This window comes from Macaca nemestrina, chromosome 8, assembly GCF_043159975.1.
Source record: "Macaca nemestrina isolate mMacNem1 chromosome 8, mMacNem.hap1, whole genome shotgun sequence".
Lineage (NCBI taxonomy): Eukaryota > Metazoa > Chordata > Mammalia > Primates > Cercopithecidae > Macaca > Macaca nemestrina.
This window is the reverse complement of record NC_092132.1, coordinates 139,731,989-139,758,199: the sequence shown is the minus strand read 5'-3', so window position 1 is coordinate 139,758,199 and position 26,211 is coordinate 139,731,989. Positions and strand designations below refer to the sequence as shown.

The window sequence follows — 26,211 nt, the reverse complement described above, 5'->3', positions numbered from 1 at the left end:
TCCATAAATCACTTACTTTTGCTGGTGAATTGTATCCATTTCACTCTTAAAATGGAAGGTTTGAACTATATGATCTCTATGTTCTCATCAAACCTATCATTCTATGGTTCTAAAATCAGGATATGATTGGCCACTGATTAGAGCAAGAAGTTTGCACGCAAGAAACAAAAACTGCTAAAACAAGGGTCAGTCATAATGTAGTTATTCTTCCACACAGAGCACACAGTAGGCAGAAGAATGGCAGATGTCTACATCCTAATCCCGCGAATGTGTTGCCTAACTTGTCAAGAGGGACTTTGCATATTTGATTAAGTGAGGGTCCATGAGACTGGGAAGCTCTGGTGGAGTACCTAGGCAGGTTCCATCTAATCACATGGGTCCTTACAAGTGAGGAATCTTTCCAGCTGGGGATCACAGAAAGAGATGGACCACAAGAGTAGAGTCAGAGAAATGCTATATTGCTCACTGTAAAGACGGAGGAAGGGGGCTAAAAGCAAAGGAATGTTGGAGTTCCTAGAAGCCACAAAAGTGAAGGAAATACCCTCTCTCCTACACTCTCCAGAAAGAAAACAGCCCTGTCATCACCTTCAATTTAGCCCGATGAGAGCCCTGTCAAACTTCTGGCCTATAAAATGGTGATGTAATAAACATATGGTTTTTTAAGTCACTAACTTTTTGGCAATTTTTTACAACAGTAATGGGAACTAATACAGGCCAAAATTAATAAAAGACAAATTGGATTTCTCTTTTCAGAGGAAACAGAATTATATTTTAATGTATTTATGCTAGACTGTGAATAATTAACAACCAGCTAATTATCCTCTGATCTCCATAGTTTTAGGAATTTCTCAAAAAGCTTTATAAATATCACTGTCATTTATCAGGGATTCAATACTGTGTCCCAGACAAGACGCACTATGAACTACGCTGACAAGCACTCATAGTTTTAATACTGAAAAATATAATAACTTGCCTACCAAAGTCACACAGACTCTTAAACAACATGTAAAATAATTTTATGCTCCCCCTTTTGTTAGTATAAAGGGAAACATCACTAATAATCACTTTTTACAAGACGTTATGATTTTTCTAAGATGTCAAGAGTCTAAAGTACCAACTTCACTTAGTAACTTTGGCTTTATTCAGCTTCATTATTACAGCATATGACACTTTCCTCAATTCTAACTTCTATGCTGTTTGGAACACTTTTTAACCCAGTGTAGAAATGATATCTATATCAAAAGGACTGGTGATTGACTTGAGTTTTCCGTTAAATGAGACTCAAGTCCCTTCACAGAAAATATAAGATTTAATTAATTGGCATTGATTTATCAAGCTTTAATTAAAGACATGCACCTGAGTTTTAAGATCCTAATATAAAATATTCACTAAATACAGAAGAGGTGCCACTGCCTCACATTACTTAAACTTTGCTGTGTGTGTGTGCGTGTGTCAGCTTTCAAAAAAGAACTGCTTTCCGAATTAAGTTAAGCAACTACAGTTAATGAATGGTTCTCCCATAACCTCTGTCAGTTGACTTTTGAAGAGCATACTTCTAAAATACATAAAGCAAATCTGTCATTAGAAAATTTATTTCCACTGGGCAAAGATAAATCGAATGTCAGTGGTGCAAAGTTAAAGGAAAAGTTTGACTTTGCTTTTACGTTACTTTAAAGAAATCTGTCGGTATCCCCTTAGTGATCACTCTAGACAGAAATGGACAAGGATTCTTCAAATTTGCTCCCCAAGGGTCTTTGCTTCAGGTCACAATGAACAGGAGCTTACCTTTCCTTCAGACGATCACTGGGCCTCTCGCATTGAAGACACAGTTTTTACATACCCTGAGGAATAAGTCATTGATCTCACTGGGCAATCTTTTAAATTTTCAGATGAACCAAAAGAAGGTTCTCAAATATGGCCAAATGAAATAAAAGCTTTGTTGTCTTTTAGAAACTACTTCAGGTAAAAAAAAAAAAGTCTGTCTTCTTGTTATAAACTACAAAAAAGTGAATAAATAATTGAATATAACACCCTCCCTAACTTCTTAGAATCAATCCCAAACACAAGTGTGTTACTTCTCCTTAGAGTTTCTGAGGAGACAGAAACAATTCAAATGTTACAGAATGAAGGAAAAGTATATTAAAAATTTTGATTTATGAAACTGAGGACCAAAAAACAAGTGGATGCTAAATGCAAACAAATCTTTATATCTTCCATATATAAGGCTAAAGTTTGGGGGTCCAGGGTAATAATATATGACTTTAGTTCAGTTGTATTGGGAATAACATGAATGATTTATATTTAGATTTCAGTTGAAGTTGCTACATAGAATTAAACTAAGGAAATATGTATTTGCTGTTAATTTATACAATTAATCATTTAGTAAGTTAATAATCATTGATTTTATTATTAACAGTTGTTGCCAACCAGTTGTGTCATTTGGTGTGATGGTTACTTGGGTTCAAATCCTACCTCTGCCATGTAAATTGGGTACATTACTTAATTCTTCTGATTATTAGTGTACTCATCTATTAAATGGGGCCAAAACTGAAAAGCTGTGAAGATCGAATGAGTTACATAATTAAAGTAATTGGGACAGTACCTAAGACACAATTAGCAATGAATGCCTGTGAATTTTTGGGGGTGATACATGGCATTTCTAGTCTCCTGGAAATCTTATCAGTTGTTTTACTACTGTGATAAGAAATTCAAAGATGAGATTATAGCCTTATTGCAACATTCCCCACCCTCCCTCGCCCCCCAAAATCAATAAGGACTGGTAAAAACCTTATGTTGAATCTGGAAGATCAAATAAGATGTAAGTGGTATTACCTATTCATAACAGAACAAAGTAAAAAAAAAGAGCCAAGGAACTTGTTTAACAATAATTTTTAACTTCTACTAAAATATTACTGTGTGCCAGGCACTTTGCTATGTTCTTTCCAAATGTGTGGTAAGTCTCAAAAAGTAAACTTCAAATGCACATGCAGTGGTTCCCAGCCCAAGCTACACACTGGAATAGCCCAAGAAGCTTTTTAAAATATCAAAGCCTGAGCCTCACAGCTGGAGATTCTAATTGGTCTATGTAGGGTGGAAATGGTATATGCCAGGTGAACATTACCTGGTAAAGCAAATGATTCCCTCAGTCCAATGTCTACTTAGATCTTTGGAGCAGTCTGTGCTTGCTAACAATGTAAATCAAAATTGAAAGTAATTAAAATCAACTAGTTTTTTGAATTTCCAATAACAGAAAGCGAAGAAACTGCTATGGGTAGGTGAGTTACATTTTTGTCTTATTTTGGTCATTTTTTTTTTTTTAATTTTGGTCACATTGTTAATTCTCTTCCTCTCATCCAGGAAAGCTGACTTTCAAGAAAGCGGAAATGCTCTTTAGTTGCCCCTGTCAACTTCAAATGAAAGATATCTGGGGAAAGAAGGTATGTAAAGTCCTCACTCTTATCCTCAAATACACAGAAGTTAAACATAATGGCTAATGGCACTGGCTCTGGTGTCGGGCAGAGTTATTGGGTACAAATATTGATTCTAAATTTCATGTTGACTCATCATGGATGACTTTTTTTGTTTTTTGTTTTGTTAAGACTGAATCTCACTCTGTCATCCAGGCTGGAGTGCAGTGGCATGATCTCAGCTCACTGCAACCTCTGCCTCCCAGGTTCAAGTGATTCTCCTGCCTCAGCCTCCCGAGTAGCTGGGATTACAGGAATGCACCAGCACACCTGGCTAATTTTTATATTTCTAGGAGAGACGGGGTTTTACCATGTTGGCCAACCTGGTCTTGAACTTCTGACCTCTGGTGATCTCCCCGCCTCAGCCTCCCAAAGTGCTGGGATTACAGACGTGAGCCACCGCGACTGGCTGACTTTCTTAACCTCCCTAGATCTTGCTTTTCACATCAGCAAAATGAAAGTAATTATTTGCCTGATAGTCTTATTAAAAGAAATAAATGAGATAATCATGTAAATATATTTAATTAATATAATGCCTGTCCCAAAGGAAATGGTTGATAAATATGATTAATAATTATGTATATAATAAACTATTAAATTAATGTCTGGTCTTCTCTAGAAAGTTCCTGTCTGATAATAGGCAAATAGTGAAAGGACAGTTTAAGAAATAACATTTAAAAACAACCTGCTATACTGAGTCTCCCACTAGGATGGCTTGTAACATTTAGCCCTTCCTCAACCTTGATGCAGCGTTTCTTTGGATCACTGTCTTGTAGTTCTGGATGGTATGGCTCTTCTGTTCTCACAGGATTATTTCCCTCGTCAACATGTGTATGGTGAGGAAGGCTCCCAAATTGCACCCTCAGTCTAATCGTTGCACAGGTCTAGAATCAGTGCTTTTTCTATTTCAAATGTTAATTAATCATACCGATAGATCATAATGAAGTCCCTGGAGGTTATAAGTCATGATGCCTATGTCCCTGCATAGTACATGCTAGCATGCTACTAAACTCTTTACCTTCTTGCAACTGTATTGTATCGACAAATGGCCATTCTCATCTTTTTCAAAACATCCTGTCATGTGTGATGTCCCTGTCCTTGGAAATATCTGATTCACAAATATCAACTTTGAAGTTCCCTCCTGTCATTCTGTTCATATTTTATCCCCTTTCTACCAATCACTCAGGAAATACTTGAATATTTCCTATGAAGAAGGCATATCCAGGCAGTTGGGGATAGAGGCGTTTTCAAAAGAGATGTATTCACTACCCTAGTGAGGCTTATATTTTAGTGGTGAAGAAAGACATTTTAAAATTATTATTTTATAGTTGATTTATAATTCAAGTAAAAAGAACAGACGTGTTTAGTATGTGTATACTGAGTCATTCAATAAGGAACTCTGAGAAAACAACTTTTATTATAAACTTAAAAAAGTAGAATGAACATTGTTTGTGGAGACAGGTCTCATTACATTGCCCAGGCTGGTCTCCAACTCCTGGCCTCCAAGAGATCTTCCTGCCTCAACCTTCCAAAGCATAGGGATTACATGCAGCCAGAAGCAACTTCTAAGATGTGTTTAAAGGAGGAGGAAAGATCCAGGCAAAGAGTGATGGGGAGGCAAAGCTATGCAATGGGAACAGCCTGTGTCAGGGTGCAGCAACGTGAGAAACAGCCGAGGCTGCTGCTGAACCTCCAGATGCAATGGGAAATGCAGTGCAAGGCGGGCTGCTGCAGAAGTTGGGAGGGTCACAGATAAGAATTTGGCACTTTATTCTAAGAATATATTGGTCCAGGGATTGATTTAGTTAGGTTGTGTTCTTAAAATATTCTTTCAATTTCATCATGAAGTATACATTGGTAAAAGCAAGAATAACATGAAAGCTTGTTATCGGACTTGGGTGACAGGAATAGAAGTGAAAAGATTTGAGAATATATGTGAGCTAGAATCAAAAGGATTTGATAATGAATTATATCTGAGATGGGAAGAGTCAAGTTTAAGAATAATTTCCTGGTGTCTGGTTTGAAAGAGCGAGCAAAGGTGCTAGTTTGCAAGATAGAGAATACTAGTTGGAGATTAGATCTGGAAATATAAAAGAATAATTCAGCGAGTGCCTCCTGTTCAAGATGTCTGTATATTGTATGTGTTGTGTGAGGATATTATGAAGGTAGTTGAATAACTGAGCTGGGGTTTAGAGAGGAAATTTGTTCTGGGAAAATATATTTCAGATTTTTTAAAATCAACAAATAAATCCATGATAGTGAAGACAATGTAGAATAATTTTTAAAAGTTGCCAAGATTCGATCTATTTGAATATTGAACTTTTTACCATGTTAGAGTTTCTTTTCTTTTTTTTAAGAAGCCATTTTCCTTAAAAAGGAACTGTAATTTTTTTTCCCTGGAATTAAGGGCAATCACATAATAGCTGCCTTGATCATAGTTTATCAAAACCCTTTACATAATGTCAACTTGTTGCAATGAACATATATTTTAGAAAAAACTGTGGGTTAAAATATTTTGTAAATCTCATAACCACTTTAGTAACTTGCAATTTACGATCTCCTTGCCCACAATCCTTTCTTCCTTTCTTTCTCCCTTATTTCCCACTTCCCTCCCCCTCTTCTTCCATCTGTGAAATATTTGTGTAACAACTGTTAACAGTTGAAGATACATGAAATGAATGAGATTCTTCTGACCTTAAAGATTTTATAGTCTAGCTGCCAACAAATAATGTTAAATTACTAAAATAAATGCACAGAATGTGATTCAAAGAAGGTGCTACAAAGTCGCTGATCTTCGAAAATGAGTAGCCATTTCCTCAACAGACTAGGGAGGTTTGCTAGGCAGGCTGTAAAAGGACTGCCCTTCACATTTCCCACTGCACAGACAAAGCTTCCCCATGCTTTGAGGTTCCAGGCTGTAAATGGCTGTGCTAGGTTCACTACCTGATCCAGAGGGCATATTGGGTTAAGTAATATAATCAGGTTCTTTTGACCTGGAGAGGTTAAATGGGAGAGAGGAGGGTAGAGGAATATACCAGCCTATACCTCAAAATGAGGATGGAAGGAGAGAAGGGAGAAAAGACGGAGGGAGGAATAGAGGAAGGGAGAAAGGTGAAAAGAAAGAAGGGAGGAAGTGAGAGAGGGAAGGAAGGAAGAGGAGGAAGAAGAAGAAGAGGAGGAGGAGGAGGAGGAGGAGAGGAAAATGCTTAAACATTGTAACAAGTGCTAAGAGACAAAGTGAGTAGTTGGTGACCTTTATGTAGTTCTAGCAGACGGTACCTGCGGTGAAAAGGTCCATCGTGGGGTGTTTTTATCGTTCTCTGAGAGAAGACCTTTCAGTGAGCCAGATTTTTCTCAAGTGTTCTCTGGAAGTTGGATATTTTATAAATACAATAAACTCTCCCAAGCCCCTACAGTAATTTTTGAAACCTCTCTACAACAATTTTATCAGCACAAGTCACATCCACTTGACTCTAGACAGACAAGGGAGGTTTGCTACACAGGCTGGGATAGTTTTTAAAAATCAAAATAAATAGCTTGTGGTAATAGTAAATAGTGAGCATATCTTTGAGGTAAAAAGTACAGGCAGAATGTAAAATTTAAAAATCAACTGATTTATTTTTTTCTAACGAATGATGTGATAAATCTCCAACAGCTCTAGATTCTACCATTTCTTCAAGCATCCATTGAGTGAGTGAGGCTGAAAGCTGCCCTACAGTCAATTCTTGGGCAGGAAGTTTGGACCCGATAATGATATTCGGTAATCTGTATGGCACAGAATCAACCAATGAAATCAACTCTGACCCAGTGGAATGGATTCAGGCTTCTAAACAACAAACCCATCTATACCACTAGGTCTAGGATGAATGGCAGCCCTGATTCTACTTTCCAGCCCATATGCAAAATATCTGTTGAATCATCAATACTGAAGACCTTAAAGACCTGTCATTATAGACTGAATATCAGGTTTAATTTCAATTCAGACATCAGTGAAACTCATGTTGAATATCCTCTCATTGTAGATTAGGAAATCTGAAAGATATTTTATTGAAGTCAGATAAAAGTGCAAATTGCACGATTATCTTTTACTATTATCTACAATTCCAACTGTAACATAGCCAAAATCCAGAATCTTTCTTTAAAAACAGGCATTTCCCATATTGACCCACTACAGAAATGCTGAAAACTCAAATGGTTTGACTAACTTGCGCTCTAATTTACATGATTTATACCCTGAATTGAAAACCTTACTTATAAAGTATTTATTTTTGTGGACTGTGATACTCTAGATAGCTCAGGCTCTGAGGTTTGATAATTAAATCTATTAATACCAAGATATTTTTAATAACATATTATTTTGTTTGGAAAGAACACTTACTCAAAGGAAGAGAGCTTGAACTCCTGTTATGCTGAAACTGGGCACATTTCCAGCATAAATATCAATCTAATTACACATATGGACTGTAAAATCTCAGATCAAATTGCAACTTTTAGTTGGGAGACTCTTCTATTATCCTTAATGAACCCTAAATTAGGTAAGCACACTTAAGAAATAATTGCTCCATAAAATCCTGTGATGACTCACGGGTAACAACAGTTTTATGATGAGTTGAAGGAACAGAAAGGCATCTGGCCATTATGCAGGGGGAGTCGCTCCCAAATACATCTGATGAGTCACCCACACAAGGTCATTGGTCAGTCTGGACCTCACCAATGTGGTTATAAACAGGGAATACATTAAAAGAACACAATGTAGGGATATACGTTTCTCCTTTGACAGTACAGCACTTTTAGTTATTACTAAAAATGTATTCGATTTGAGATTCAAAAAAGCATCAATCGCAATTTTATTTAAAGGGTATGGTATATGTAAAATATATACTGTTAGGTCCTTCCCACATTGTGGGGTGCGAGTTTTCAGGTGAAAAATATCCTTGGTCTATGTAAAATATCCTTTGCATATGGAAACAGTCCTTCTCACATTCTGTGGTAAAAAATTTACATATATTTTGGGTAAAAATGCATAAAGCTGTGTCAAGCAACGGACATGACAATGTATCCTACAAACGAGACTTAACGGACGATACCAAGAAAATATATTTTTTTTATGTTTCATGTGCAGGAAATGTCACCCTAATGTAAAGCAACAGTGCGACAAAACAAGAATATCCTATCTATAAGTAAAAACAAAGCAGGAAACAAAACATGAGAAGTTGATTCTTGTTTATAGCACCTAGCAGGAATAAATGCTGACAGTCAGCCTTTGGCAAGGGGGTAAAATCACTCACTAACTGGTATAACATATCACTAATTGTAATGAACCATTTTAATATCCAAATTCTTATACTTTTTAGTGGACACTTTATTTCAAACTATTTGGCTCCGTAAATGCCTACAGTCACATTTGGTGAGTAAACGATTCACTCCTTAGCTCTGGTAGGACAAGAGAAACTAACAAAAGCCAGACGTTTCGTTTCTGGAGGGTTCATTCTGGACCTCTCATACCCAGATCCCTCGTCAAGCTCCTTCTCTGCCTGCGTTCCATCTACTGTTTGGGGTTCCTGGTCTTTTAGTTGTTTCTCCTGTCTTCTGTTCTTAATCTTTTCTTCTATTGTTTGATGCTCTCTGCTGAGCAGGCATTGCCTGGAACATTTCCTATCATTTCAACCTTTGCGACTTGGTCAGAGTGATGTCTTGCATTATCCAATGCCTCTGTCATCTCTGAAGTTTTTGCCCAAGAATTCTCCGGGCCTGAATTTTCCTTGCCTGAAAAATCAAGTGTCAGAAACCATGTGTTTAGATACATGACCTAAACATAAATATAAACCCTGCTTTCTCAAAATTCAACTAAAATGGCAGGAGCATCTTTCTGGTTTGGGTGAATACCTTTGTACTCACCATAACATGAATATGGTATTTGGTGAATACTATGCCAGTCTCTTCAGAAAGCTGTCTACTGAAAATAGGCTAGTCTTGACATTGAATTTGATAAAGAAAGATATAAATATCACAAAACAAACATGTTTTATTTCCTGCAATTTTCTTTACAATTCTTAAGCATAGACAAACATTCTAGTTTACTGGGGAGGTCAGTCACCTTAATCAGGAATACATGCTCTACAGTGGTTAGCTAATATTTACTCAGAAGTCTACTTTTGATTTTGCTACCATAAATGCCTAAGTTATATGGATTTCTTTTTTTTTTTTTTTTTTTTTTTTTTTGAGACGGAGTCTCGCTCTGTCGCCCAAGCTGGAGTGCAGTGGCCGGATCTCAGCTCACTGCAAGCTCCGCCGCCCGAGTTTACACCATTCTCCTGCCTCAGCCTCCCGAGTAGCTGGGACTACAGGCGCCTGCCACCTCGCCCGGCTAGTTTTTTGTATTTTTTAGTAGAGACGGGGTTTCACCGTGTTAGCCAGGATGGTCTCGATCTCCCGACCTCGTGATCCGCCCGTCTCGGCCTCCCAAAGTGCTGGGATTACAGGCTTGAGCCACCGCGCCCGGCCAGTTATATGGATTTCTAATGAGTATCAACGTCTCCCTGATTACCAGAATGAATGTTAGAAAAATGATTTGTAGGTTGGGCACAGTGACTCACGCCTGTAATCCCAGCTTTAGGAGGCCGAGGTTGGCGAATCACGAGGTCAGAAGATCGAGACCATCCTGGCTAACATGGTGAAACCCCGTGTCCACTAAAAATACAAAAAATTAGCCACGCGTGGTGGTGGGCGCCTGTAGTCCCAGCTACTTGGGAGGCTGAGGCAGGAGAATGGCCTGAACCCAGGAGGTAGAGCCTGCAGTCAGCTGAGATTGCGCCACTGCACTCTAGCCTGGGTGACAGAGACTCCGTCTCTAAAAAAAAAAAAAAAAAAAAAAAAAAAAAAAAAGAAAAGAAAAAGATTTCTATTGGCAAACTGTGATTTTCAAAACACGTGAATTGACTAGAAATATGTTTCAAGTATCACCCCTCTTATATTAACAGTATATAAACAGCTCTGGAGCCCCTACTCTCGCTCCTGAGATGATGCCAGTGTTCTGCGTCCAGCTATGGAGGCAGAGGGTTCTGGTTTCCTTACAGTAAGTTTAATCAAGTCCTTGTGTTATAACATCTGCCTCAATGACTATAATGAGTCGTCAGAAAACCTACAAAGACAGAGAACTAAAATTTCATCAAGCAAATGTTTTTAAACATTCTCATGACAAATAGCAAATACTTGATAGTGTCAATATAGTATCATTTCTGAGACTTGCTCTCATATCAAATAAAGATACAGCAACAGAGAAATTTGATGATCCTCACCACTAACCGCGGACAGATTCTCAGTAATTATTTATAACAACTAATAATTATGAAAAATATACTGACTTAGGTTTGCTTGTAATAGCATGCAAATCTTGAAACCCTGAAAAAACAAAAAAAGTAAATGCAAATGGGTTATCTTGGTAATTATTAAAGTGTTCTCTAAGTATTTGAGTCTATTTACTGAAGAATAAATAAGTAAAAACAGAGATAGATGACAAACAGATAAATGGGTATTAGCCATTAGGTTGGATAAAATTAGAAAAGTTTCAATCCATTCTACAAAATAGGAACACTGTCCTGGAATATTAAGAATTAGAAAGAATGTCTTATGTATTACTGGAGGCTTACATATTATTTATTGTGTAGTTTTTAAGAACAGTGTATAGGGACAGAGTACACTGTATACTAGACAGAGTATGAGTGATTATCTCAACAGTCCATGAAATTATTCAGAAACATTAGAAAGAAAGGAGACATATTGCTGAATTTGGGTTAAAGTGAAGAGGATTTAAATAGAATAAATACACAGAAATCTAGGTAAGATTAACCGCAGGAAGGCTTTACATTAAGAGGGTTAAAACATTAGCTCAAGATGCTTCTTTTCTCATGATTAGTAATATTTCACATCAGGAAATTCTGGACCACTCAGTAATGTTAGATGATGAAATGGTGAGCTGGGAAATACAAACATTTTTAAAAGTCAACTAAAGGAAGTAATGTATTAACTTGTTGATAAAGCTATCATAGTCTTTCTCATAGTAATCATGCATTATTATGCATCTTAGAGCTTTTTATGAAATATGATTATCTTAAAATATATTAAGATATACTTAATGAGGAAAAAATGCAACTTGAATTGCTGCTCACAGCTTTCTCTGAAAATCCTTCCCCCTGAACTTCTTCCTTTCAGAAAAATACGCTTGATTTGTCCATCCCTGTGGTCATTCCTGAAAACAGCATTGTTTTCAAGGACAGAAAGTATAGCATAATATTTTGGTATAAATCTCAATGTAATTCCTAAATATCTCAATCCTTTCCAAAAAAGAAGATTAGATGCAGTTCAATATACCACGCAAAAATCTCATTATTAAAGAACACACAAACTTATTTCTGTAAGCTAGAAGTATAATTTTACCTTCATGTAAACTAGAATACATGAACTTATTTCTGTAAACTACAAAAATTTTACCTTGAATAATTCATTATTAAATAATTTCTGTGGAAAATTTTAAAATCTTTCTGTAAAATGGTAGTCATATCAGAATTAAATTCATGATGAGCTCTTAATTTCAACAACTGCACAATTTATTGAGGTTTTTAGTGAAAGAGATTCTCTCCTCAATAAGATTCACATAAAGCATTCTACTTAGAAAATATTCTCTATCTATATTTTATAATTCGATTTGATAGTCTATGTTACTGTTCTAAGGCTATCTGGGTTTTGATTTATTTTATACTTTTTGCCAATAATTCTTTTTTTCTACAAGTTGTCAAAGATTTTATCTTTAATCTTATTCCTTTACAATGTTTTATTCAGTATTATTTCTTCCTTAGATAACCATTCATCATATTTGAACTCTCCTCCTATGTTTTAAATCAAAGCTTACTTTTATCAATATATATTAATATAATGTATCTTTATTATTATGAAAAATTTAAGTCTTGCCTAACACAAAAATTAAATCATAAAACTATAAAAGACAATATTCTTAGGGCCCTTGGTTTCGAAAATATTTCTTGACACTACTCTATACCCACTTCCCAATCACAAATTGTAAGGAGAAAATTGATTAATTATACTTCTTCAAATGTATATACATGTTTTTATCAATTACATCATAGACAAATTTAATAGACAAGATTTTACTATCTAAAATATAACAAACACTTCCTTAATCATTTAAAAAAATAATCTGGAATCTCAATAGGAAAAATTAGACAAAAGCCATAAAGATTGATCAAAGGAAAAACCAATTAAAAATATAGTAATGGTAAATAGTAGGGATATTTCACCTCATTAATACTCCAATAAATAAAAATTAAGACAACATAGAGATGATATTACACCGTTCACCAGGAAAACAATAAAGTCAGATAATGCTAAGTCCGAAAGAGAGAGACTAAGGACACTCATTTTCTGCTCACTGGAATTTAAACTGGGAGAGCCAATCTGGACCACCATCTCCAGTATTTCATAAAACTGGGTACGTGTACAAATTAGCACTCAGAAATTTCTCAAAGTGCACCAAAGAAAAATCTCTGCCCACACACAAACTATGAAAAGTATTCTATGATTAAATTAATTACAGTATTTATCATAGTGTCAAATAGTTGGACCCAACCTCAGAATCCATGAAGAGGAATACATAAGTGAAGATATACATAGGGAAAAATGTCATCAGAAGCTATAGGCCAGATGGGCAGCAACACAGACAGACAGTCAATTAAACATCGAGTGGGACAAAATAAGGAAAAGAAAACCCTAAAATGTAAAACTCAAAACCATTTATACAAACTGAATGCATACAAAAAATAACATATTTATATACAAACATACACCTATACATACATACACATGCACTTATTTTGGAAGCACATCTACAAATAAAATAAAGAATAGGTCTATGAGGAAGAGACAGTGTTAGGAATGTGATTGAAATATTTTTTTAAAAAAATTAGAAGTATATTAAAAAACATTTCAAAAGCAAAAAGAAAGGCTTTTCAAAGATTGATGTTGATATCATGCCATTCACTGAGATCAACGAAAGGCTGCATATTTGAGATATAAGAGATAAATAAATTAAAAAGAGGGCTAATTAGACATTAAGAAGATTAACACTCTGTTACACATACTGCAGGAGCTAAATCTTGCATTAATTTTAAAGATGCCCCCTAGAGTTTTATAAAAGGAATTGTTTGTGGAAAATATGAGGATCATAATAGCTGTGTAGTCCAACAATTCTTGAGACAATATGAATATTTTATAAATGTTACTTTTTGAATACTCTTTAAAAGAGAGTATGTTTAAATCAATACCTGCAAAGCTTACAAAAGAGTCAAAGTCCAGGAAGACACTAGGTATATTCTGAACCAATGGCTCTTAAACCATACTCTGGAAAATTCTTAACTTCTATGGTGATATAGCAGCTTACCCACAATTAAAATTATTGTTTTATATATTGTTTTCTTTTCTACCAAACAAATGTAAACTGCTGCCTCTTACAATTTAATTTAAAGAGATATTTGGCTTCTAAGATGTTTGAAACATCATTCTAGAAAAGAACTACTCACTTTGGTATTTGTACTAAATCTATACTATACTTACCCCTCATCAATACTGAAATCAACTAACTAGGATTCACCAGAATGAATATTAAACAACAGAACTTGGTGTGATGCACACACACTTCTGAGAAATCAACTGGAGACTAACAATGAGATGCTTACGGTCCTGATTAGCTCTAGAAAACGATCTTTTGCCTAACTTGGGTTTTTAGGAGAGAAATCACTTCTTTCTAAGGAGTACATGTCACAGACAGAGTTACTAACTTAATTAATTAGACAATGACATTGTTATGGAGACAAAGGATTTTGAAATACATATACTTTTTAAAAAGGTGATATTTATGCCACTGTCAGAGAATTTATAACAATTCAATAACCTTAAATGATATCCCATAAACAACTCAAAATGCTACCATAAAACTTTTATTTTCGTTCTCCCTGAAAGCATGGTGCTAGTTTTAAGCATGTCAGTGGGTCACTGAAACATAAATAATTTGCCTGTAAACTGATAATTTAGTTTATCCTGGCACCTCCATTATACAGAGTCTACTATTTTTCAATGTGCTTCATATGTTTTACAGTTAACTATTTTTATTTTTTGGGACAGAGTCTTGCTCTGTCACCCAGGATGAAGTAGAATGGCGTGATCATGGCTCACCGTAGCCTCGTACTTCTGGCCTCAGGGTATCCTCTCACCTCAGACTCATGAGTAGCTGGGATTGCAGGCTCACCACTATGCCTGGATAATTTTTATTTTTTGAGATGGTGTCTCACTATCTTGCCCAGGTTAGTCTCCAACTAGTCTCCAACTCCTGGGCTCAAGTGATCCTCCTGCCTCAGCCTCTCAAAGTGCTAGAATTGCAGGCATAAGCCACTGCTCCCAGACTCAGTTAAATGTTAAGAAGTGCTGCTTCAACTATGAGTTAAATGCCTCCCATAACCAACTATTCTTAATAAACAATAAAGGCTGGGCACAGTGATTCCAGCACTTTGGGAAGCCAAGGTTGAAGTGTTGCTTGAGGCCAGAAGTTCAAGTCCAATCTGGGCAACACAGCAAGACCCTGACTCAAAAAATAAAATAAAAAACAAAAATTGAGTGTGACCATTAGGGTTGTCTTCCCTCTCTCTCTCTACACTATGGCCTACATAAGCTGTATGTACAGAAATGAGCCACAAATCACTAACTTTTCTGTAATGAAGTGCTAATTCCACCTATTTCAACCCTATTATTAAAACATACTAAATACATCTAAAATAATATTTAGGATATATACAACCAGGAACAAATAACCATTTGAGGAGTAAGAACACTTATTCATACTACAGTATAATTAACTATAATTACAGTATAATTAACTAATGCATTTTAGAAAGGGCAGTTTGAACTAGAAAAAATTACATATTAGGTTGAATCATGTGAAATTGGTATACTTTTTCTTTCCTTTTAGGTCAGAAACAGATAAATAGAAACCATTGAAAATAAAAATTTCCATTTTTTGTTACTTATCCAGTATATCTAAAGTCACGTAAAAAAAGGTAGTTAATAGAACCTTTTCTGTCTCTTGGATGAGTTGATGGAAATAATTTGTAACAATTTTATAATATTTTTATGCATTACAGCAAATTTCTTTAAATCATTTTTATCTAAGTTACCTCAATTGGTCCCCAAAATGTTCAGTAAACTTGGAGACACAGGTATGGTCCTTGTTTTGAAAATTTGGGGGAAAAAGTTTAATTATTCAACAAATATTTACCTAGTGGCCATTGTATAGCAGACACTAGGGACATGGCAGAGTCTCCATGAGACTGTATTTTACCAAGGGTTATAATAAACAAGGACATAGAAAAATGGGCAAGTTACAGATTTTTGTTAAGATTCAGAGAACTGGCCAGGTGCAGTGGCTCACGCCTGTAATCCCAGCACTTTGGGAGGCCAAGGTGGGTAGATCACGAGGTCAGGAGTTCGAGACCAGCCTGACCAACATGGTGAAACCCCATCTCTACTAAATACACAAAAATCAGCCAGGCGTGGTGGTGGGTCACTGTAATTCCAGCTACTCAAGAGGCTGAGGTAGGAGAATCGCTGGAACCTGGGAGGTGGAGCTTGCAGTGAGCCAAGATCGCGCCACTGTACTCCAGCCTGGTGACAGAGCGAGACTCCATTTCAAAAGAGAGAGAGAGAGAGAGAGAGAGAGAGAGAGAGAGAGAGAGAGAGAGATTCAGAAAACCTAATTCACAATGAAAAAATATTAATATAAGTCAAAGATACACAATTTCTGGTATTCAGAATTCCTGGAATTCTCACTGCATATATATGAGATGAATAGTTTGTTATTTAATTTCAAAGTGCATTGTATTAGGTTCTCCAAATGTTTTTCTTGCAGATTAAACTTATCTCTATAATTATGTCCACGTATTTTATGTCATCATTTCTCTCCTAACACCTGGGACAATGCTTGACATAAAATCGGGACTCCAGTGATGAGTCAATTTTTCCAAAATTATTAAGCAGAGGTTTGCAAATCGTTTGCATCAAGTTGATTAAGTACCTCATCTAGTTTACATTATTAATCCATTCAGTTAATCATTTTACTTTAACATCCAGCCCACTCCTTATGTCAATTACTATAATTTCCTATTAGCAGAGACCAAATTAAAGGAGGCTTGTTACATGCATTCACCTGTCCTTAAATTATGACTTGTTAGATTGTGAAGCTATCTAAAAATCATTTGAATCCAACTGTGTACCTGCCCAAATACACCCCTGTTAAATAATTCCTTTTTTGAAGTGTTTAAATATTTTTCTTGGTGTGAAATTCACTGTCTTTAACTAATTTCGTGTTTTAATATTATGATGTATTTCTCTTACTGAATGGGATTCTGCCTTTTTATATAAATTTTACTTCTTTTTCTTTTAAAATCTTAAGAGATTATCTTAAATTCTCTGTGTCTGATTTATCTGTGCTAACCATTCCCAAGTCTTAGATTATGTCATATTATTTTTTAGTAAATTTTATAAGTCAATATGATTTGTTAGGCTTTCAATATGTTTAACACAAATATTTAAGTGTGAAGTCTTTCGGTAAATAATGTCAAATTTTTAGTTTGGAAACATGGGAATTTTAATTATAAGGCATAGTCCTAACCAATAACTCAGACTGGTTTGCATCAACACCAATTTGGAGATGTTTATTCAGCTATTTAAAATTCATTATACCTCATCCTCCCCCAAGCCCTCCGGTTTGTCCATCTACTGGTTAAAAGTGCCTCTCAATTCTGTCATCTAGAAACCGACAACTTTCCATGGTGTGCTTTGACCAGTGTACCTATATAGTGAAACCTCGTATTTTGGACAGCATATTTCTATCCTTAGCCAAAAACTGTATTATATTTTAACCATTTAACTCTATCATCCCATAAGAGAACTTGTTTTCAGTTATTCTCTCCATTTGTAATGCATTGACTTCTATCAAGCCACTTACGTCCCCCACCCTGTGCTTTAATAAAAAGCTGTCTTATCTAAATATAAAACTATAAGCTTATTATAATTACATTTCATCTTATTTGAGATGTTTCATTCTATAAAACGTATGACCCTATTTAGTCTTTAAAAGCTTGTACCATCTTCAAAACCAGTAATATATCTTCCATCTACTCACTTAATCACTGGTTAAATGTGATAAGGATAATTCTCAGTTGGTTAAAACAGTATTTCTCTAATTTATAATGATTTTCACCAATACACATTGATAGATATTTATTCAGTTAATTAAAATTTATTAAACATCTCTCACAATACCATTTAATACATAAGAATATCAGGAAACAGTTTAAAAATGACTTGACTCAGTGCTTGTAGCATTTACGTAAAACTTATTTTCAGTAAATGTGAAATCTTACTAAATGTATTAAATCTTAAATTTAGTAAATCTTGAAATCTCTTTTTTTAAGTATACACAAACATTTGTTAATAACATTCTCAAAATTCTGGCTGGTATTGATAAACCATTTTTCTTAATATTAATATTTTCTTAATATTTGAATCTAGAATTCTAGTTCATTCTTTGTGTATACACTGATATTTTATGATGGACATTAATAGAAAACATTGGTAAAGTAAAAATAAAATGGGCTATTGATTCTTTTAAAACACTTTGCCCATAATTTATTCAAATTTACATATTTTTATTATATCTATTATTATAAAAATAGGAAGACAATGATGTCATTATATGCCTCATAATACATTTAAGAAATTATTCAGCTTGGCTTATCTTGTACGTTTCTATTGTTATTAAAAACCAAATGGATTTTTCAGAAGCAAAAGTTGAATACATTCTAGAAGATATATAAGCTTAATCAATAACCTTAAAGTAAATATACTAACATATTCTGCAATCTATAGCAGAACAATGATCACAACATTTCTAACAATCAGATCACTAATTTTTCATGAATAATACACTTTCAGTATAATGTCATATATTAAAGGGATGCTTCTGCAGATGTGCTTTACTATTTTTATAAACTGTCTTCATGAGAAAAGGAGCATTTTGACTCCTCTGACACATCTCAGGTTTAGTTTTCACCTTTTAAGAGATAACAGAGTAAGCAGAAAATGGCTGTGGCAGGGCTGTAATTCAAATTGTCAAAGTAATCACCATGGTGTCCACATCTGGCTTCATTAGAACCTAATGACTCACATTTCAAATCTGCCTCCAGTCTACTAAACCCCAACAAAATCAGTGGATTCTGACTGATTTACTGATCTCCATATTTCCTTGGAATATGCTGATATCAATGCCTATTTTTCTTACAAAAAGACAGCATCAAAAGAAATCTAGGACATTAAATAGCTACTGAATTAAGAGCAGCTGCACACTGAAGAAAGCATTTGGTAACTAAGAAAAAAAATATACAGCTGGGTGTCAGCCATATAATCCTAGAAAGCTAAACCTGGGCTACCAATCACTAGTTAATTTAAAAACCAAATACAATTTTTATAAAAATTAAATTTCAGAAATGCTAAATACTTCACTGACAAATGTATCTTCAGTTCTCATAATAAAATCTGGTTGCAGAGTGCTTTACTAATTAATGAAGTAATTTGTTACAATGAGAATATATCTTGAAATGTACACACCTAGGACCATAAAACTCTTTGTTTAAAAATATTTATATATATATATATATGAATACCATTTTTACCTCTTTCAATCTATTCCTTTATTTCCTAAAGTATTAATTAGGTTCAGAAACAAGACACATCTTATCTTCTACATGGAAATTCAAATAAAACTTGAAAAGCTAAATAATAAAAATTAATATAAGTAATATTTTATCTCTATATTGAGATGATAAATGGATTTTGCACAGGTCAACAAGTTTTAAAATATTACTACTATTCTAATAAACTATTGCTTACACTATTTCTGTCTCTTTTCCCTGTATTCAAGGTGAAGACTAGCTGCACTGATGCTACGTAAGCTATTTGCATCTATTTTATTTACACCTATTTGTTTCTTGTTGTTTCTAGACACTTAAGCACCAACACCCAATAAAATATATGAAATCGTGTTTTAAATAACAAACAATTCACATGGATACTAGAGATACATCAAGAAAACGTTACCTTTGGAAGTCCTTCTCAGAAGATTACACACATTAAGAGACCCACCTTGCTCTGGTTTGACTTAATGACTCAAATGCAAAAAGTTATGGTTTGTAGTTTTTGTAAAGCTTAATGAGCCCTAGCAAAAATGACGGAGGTCTCCAATATGGAAAGACTTCTCAATAGACACAATTCATAAAATGTCTCTTGAGAAGAAAATAAAAATCCATCTTACTTCAGCACAGAAATGATTAAATATTACTGTATACTACATGTTGAGAACTATACATATTTAGAATAAAGATTCTTTCCAATGTATCATTTCATAAACATTTAAAGAAATTGTGCACTTCAAATGAGGACAACATAAGATGGAATATAGTTGTGATGTTTCCAAGTTGTCATGGTTACTTACTTATCAAACAATATTTCTAACTCACACACCATGACTGTCAGGAATAGAACAGCATAGCAAAACTCTGAAAGTCACCACTCACCTGCGAAGGCCAAAATAAAAATGTCAAAGATGATGGCATCTCTACAGATTTTGGCGGAAATTTGATGCACCACTCTTTTGCCAGAATGCAGAATCTTCCAAAATTGATGAAAAATGAAACTCTGCGTTAAACAGTATCTCAACAGGAAATGAAATACATCTTTCTATCTTTTGGAAGGTTACCAAGCATGTCTTCTTGCAACTGATCTGCTTCCAGTTCTTAATTGGAAAAAGAAAAGACTAACACTCCACAGTGACAGAACACATTGAGTAGCTATCCATTTATTTAATCATTTTTGTTTGGTTTTAGTTAGTAATTAGTTTTGTTTGTCCTATTTTATAAAAATATCATGACAAATTTTCATAACGCGTGCTGTCGAAAATATGTTGCCCAATGTGGTAGAGTAAAAAGAAAACATGTGAAAAGGTGTACAAATATTGGTAAATATCTTTATAATACATATTCTCACTGAATGAAAAATAGACAAAATCTCATCCTTATTAATCAGTATAACCTTAGAATTTTGATATTAACATAACAGTCAAAGACATATTTGCATGAGCTTAATATTAAAATGTAATTATTTAATAAATGCAGAAAATATGTAGAAAAATATGTATTTGTGTACCTCCCTCTTACACATCTAAATATCCAGAACAAATTGTCTTAATCATGCTTTCAAAACTATATGGTCTTAGAGAATCAAGTTAAATAAATTTGAGAAAACTGTATTCTTAAAGATTCACTATTCGTTTTTGCATAAGAGCTATGACATGTTTGTGCAAAATACAGCAGTAATTTGTTTAATGCATAATATCTTTGTTCATAATAAACGTTTATCATATAGGCCTAAAAAGTTTATTGTTTCCCTAGAAGGCTATATTAAGATGTTTCTGCAACAAAGTTGTGCAACAGATGAGTCTTTCAGACTTTTATTCTACCATAATGTACATTAATTTAATTGTTATCATCCTTAGAAAAATCTACTTTATGCAACTGTTATTTTAAATTATGTGTGGGATATATTTAATAAATGATAAGGTTGTGTTCATTTAAAAATGTATATAAAAACAGGCTTTGGAAAACTACCAGTCACAAATCAATGTAGGAAAATGGCACCAGGCAAGAAAGGCAATGCATATTTCTTTAGTCATATGTTTTCCAAATCAAGTTGCTTAACAGAAGAATCTATGCAGCTCTCTGGTCATTAGAATGATAAAAGCAAAACTATTTGTCAGAGAAATCCCTGAAACATCTCATTTTCAAAAATGTTAGAAGAGAAAAAGAATCAAGTTTGTAGCATTATAAAAAAAATAGCTTAGAACACACAAAATTCACATTCTTAATAGAGAGTTTATAAAATACAAATATAAACATACATAGATGATCTATACCACATCCTTTTTTAAAAGGTATGAGAGATTATTCAGAAATAAACACTTCTAAAGGGTAAAATTTACTTAGAGAAACTATGTAACCTAAAACTATATATCTCTCTATATATAAAATAGAGTTATACACAAACATCATTTTATATATATAAATATATATGCATATATATGTAAAGTGAGTGTGTAATGTGAATTAACTAATGTCATAAACAAAGTAAAATAAGATGATATCAGTGTCATAAATATTTTAATTCACATTTTTGTATGTACATCCCTCAACTTTACTCCTAATTCTTTCTCACAATGACAGCTGTAGCTTTTTCTAATCACCCTGTATTTATGCTCCTGGTTACCACTGAAAGCTCTTATGCTCTGTTAGAGGAATTTTCTCTGTCACTGAATTTCGTGGCCCACAAAGAAGTACTATTTGGCAAAAGGTTGTCTGGAAGCAGGTAAGAGACAGTGAAAAAAAAAATGCATATAAAGGCTTATCAGGAGCATTCTTTTAGTCATAGTCCATACATTCTACAAATAACACCTATCAGGAAAATAATTCAAGATCTAAATGGAGAAGCATAAAATAACAAAGGCACTTAAAATAATTATAAAATCTTCTTTCAAATGCTATTCCAAAAATCTTATCAAAAAGCAGGCAAATCCAGAAGAAAACAGATGTTCCATAAATACAATTCATTTCTTTGTATACTTCTGAAAAACACATTAATCCTTTTAGCACACTGGGGAGCTATTGTGGGAAAGACTGTTATGCAGGCACTTCAGAAGGCCTCACAATGTAGAAGAATTTGCTCCTTTGCTGGGAGCCAGTCCAATATAGCCCCAGATCATTTTTATTCCGCCACCAACACTGCAAAAACCTTTGCAAGCAAAAGGTGGATTGGGAGAGAGGCATCATTTGGCAAAGAGCATGACACACCTTTGCTACATCTAATTCATGTTTCTTACCCCAGTAAAAATATTTTTTTTTCAGCTAGTAAAAGCTCTTTCATATCTCTTGTATTGCTTTTCCTACCCTCTTTCATGAAGACTGTTCAGAGATTCGAAAACTATGGATATCTTCCAGTTTTAAATATATACAATGTTGGCATGCATTTAGATAAATAACAACTTACAAATATACCTGTAAATGCAATATCAAGCCTTTATTAGGAAAGAAATCCATCTGAACGTGTGTATAAGCTGTTATGGTAATTCACCTTGGAAGATTAAGCACTCTAGAAAACAAAAAAATCTAGTCATATTGATATAGGAGTTAAGAAATCACTTAGGCAGGTAGTAAGGGTATAGGAGTCCTCAGTAAGACTTTTCTCTTTAATGAAAAGCAGCCCCAAATCATTTTCTAACAAAGAGCAGTCTGTAAATTCAAGCTGTAGACATAGAGAAGCAAGCTGGGACCTTGCTGGGTGAATGCGGGCACGAACTAGGTCCTAGACAGGTTCAAGATGGCAGCTCCATCTTCCCTTCTCTTTGTCAGCCACGTGTACAGTAAAGAGCAGACAAGATGACCCCATCAACCAGAAAGCCTATTTGCATAAGATTAGGGTGGGGCGACCAGCCTTCCCCCCGCTATGTAAAGGTCATCATTGATCAAACCAATCTGTGTTCCCTAACTAGTAAATCAGACACCACCTTCTCCAACCTGCCTCTAAAATCTGCTGTGGTCTCTGCCTCCCCGCTTTTTCAGAGGTCTCTCTCTCTCAAAAGGAATTGCTCTCCTCTCTCCGTTCTTCTGTCTATTAAACTTTCCACTCCTTAATCCACCCACATGTGTCTGTGTCCTGAATTCTTTCTCGGTGACAGACAATGAAACCCAGGGTATATACTCCAGGCAATGTAGCCGTTTCAGTTTTTCTGATACATGTTAGCCATTTTAACATGTTTCCAGCAGACTGTTAGAAAAGTTCATTGGGATTTTTAAAAATTGCAGGTAGATTTTGTTTTAGAGTGACAACTGAAACACAAATATATTAATATATAAGTCATGTAGGTTTGCAGAGTAAGATAACAGTAGTACCATCTATATTAGAACTGAAATCCTTTCGCATAGTAAATTTTTAACATCAGTTTTAAAAAATACATTCTAGGAGACATATGAAAGTGACAAATAATCTATGAGATTTCTACTAAAACTCTGATTTCCTATTACCTTAAGATTATATAATGTAAGTGTAACTCAAACATAGCAGCAATCATGCTGTTAAGATTATATAGATATAGCACGAAAAACCCAAACAAGATTTCTTACTCAGGAAAGCCCAAAGTTTCAACACCTCAAATACAAAGAAATATTTACCAGATATAGACATAGAAAGCATGGAAGAAAGCAGGGAAATAGTTGTAAGGTCAGGTACCCGAAATGTAGATATGATAATGTGATAGCTATTTTTTCAAGAATGCTCCAAATTTAGCAGAAAACTTACCACATTAGTAAACCATACCTGGTACAAGGCAGTACTCAATTGTGAATGATCATATTTGTAACATAAAAGTTAACAAACTTGCCTTTAAAGGCAAAAAAGCAACTTGACTTCCTATTTTGTAGTTTTATAACTAAGATTCCATTCTGTGTGACGACACCAGATCTTGTTTAAACTTTGTCAATCTAGACATGAGCAAAGATCCTCTTTTCATACAGAAAACTGTTATTGTGTAACTAGTTCCCTATATGCATTTAAGTGGAATTAATCCACACTTACAAATATGTAAATATAGCCAAGGATTTACCTGGGTACTTTGTAACAATGGAGGCGACTTGGTAACGATAGAGGCATACTTTATTTTTTTTTTAAAGTCTATCCTGTTATTTATCAATTTTTTTTTGTATTTATCTACTGCTAGGCTGATATCTTTATTCAGCATCAGAGAAAAACAGTCATACTCAAAGTCATCCTTAAAGTATAATACGAATATGACTTTGTACAAAGCAATATAATTTTGGTAATAGAAATAGTCACAGCTTTTCAAACAGACAGCTTGACATATACATCAGACTCATTAGATAAAATATGTCCTGATATACTCAGCAGGTACAGCTATTAGCTAATCAACGTATACATTGCCAAGTAAATCCCCCAGTGCCTGAATTATCAATCATAATTTGTCAGCTTTATGGGGAAAAGGAGGCTCACTGCAATCTGATCCTTATAATTAATTTAAACAGTGTTCTATTGACAATAATAATGTAATATTTTAAATGCTGAAAATTCCAATAACAACTTAGCCTATTTAAGCAAGATTTTTTTTTGGTAACTGACCTATGATTACTCTTTTGATTTATTTATATCGTAACTTTAACCAAGTGGAAGGGAAATTTACTGAGGGGATCCTGAATGCCAAATTCATTCCTAAACCAAATCTCTTACAGTTTAATCAATAAAATTACTGGGCAAGACAGACTGTTCAAATTATTCATAGTAATGTAACACTGAAATTAGATTCTTTATTTGAATTTTCAATTCTTCTATTAGTTTCAACATTTCATGGTGATCTATTGATCCACAGCAAATAACCTCTTATTGGAAACTAACCAACCAAACACAGACTCTGTCAACTCTGAACTATGTTAATAGATCACTGACTTTGCATCCTATTTCTACACAAGTTTCCAGGCCACTCATAATGGGGCAAGGAAAGACTATGTCTTTCAAAATGAGTATTTTTCTCCATGTATATGCTTTCTGTCTTCATTTGGAAAAAAAACTAAATGATTTCGGGTCTTCTATTTTGTACCATATCACATGTGCCTTTCTCACATCATTAGGAGGTTAGTATAACATATGGAATGATAATGCGTAATATTTGACTTTTAACCTTTCAGACTGTTTTCAGTTATACTACATCATGTTACCCTTACTGGTTTTCTGCAAAATATTAGGCTAGTAGCTATTACACCTGTTGTTATTTTCTTATTTAAATATGAAAGACATATCTATTTTTAAAATGTCCTCTTGGCAAGTATAGAGATAGTAGCAAAGCCAAGACTTCTGTTAAAAATGATTGTCTACTTTTGTACTTCAGATCCAGGAAGATACTAAGCAATCTTCTAAGAGGGAAAATGAGGTGAATATCCTCAGATTTCTTTTTTTCTCCATTTTCTTTGGTCATTCCTATAACGGAGAATTAAGGTGATGAGACTGGCGAATTTGAAGTAAATATAGCAACAGAGTATCTATATTACCATGGTTACACTTGTTGACCTCATCCTGCTAGTTCGCAGAACTACATCCACGATTTCTACGTGGTGTGGGTTTAAGAACAGTTTCTTCTTCATGAAGAAGCACATAGATTAAACACAACGTTCTGGGGTAATTTTCTCGGGATCTCTCATAATATTGTTTTTAAATAAAATGTATAATTTCAGTTTCAAACAAATTTTACATAGCTGTTATATAAACTCAAAGTCCTCTAATAAGAAGGATCTTCCTACTCATTAAAAAAGTGCAATATTCATTTGAGGTCTAAGGATATTTGAGTGTAAACAAAACAAATGATAATACAGTGGCCAATCAATTAGAATAATTCGTTATAGTAGAAACAACCCACTATTTTACATTCTCACTGAAACTTCCTGTAAGATTATCTCCTCTGACTAAACAACCAATAGCTTTGTATCTTACTATATTTGGAGAAGGCTTCATTATT

The 26,211-nt window shown here is 34.3% G+C and overlaps 1 protein-coding gene across 1 annotated transcript in view; it reads right to left on the bottom strand.

Annotated features, from left to right (window-relative positions):
• LOC105491117 (sarcoglycan zeta) overlaps nucleotides 1-26,211 on the bottom strand; it is a 1,216,031-nt gene that overhangs the window by 847,578 nt on the left and 342,242 nt on the right. The window lies entirely within an intron of this gene.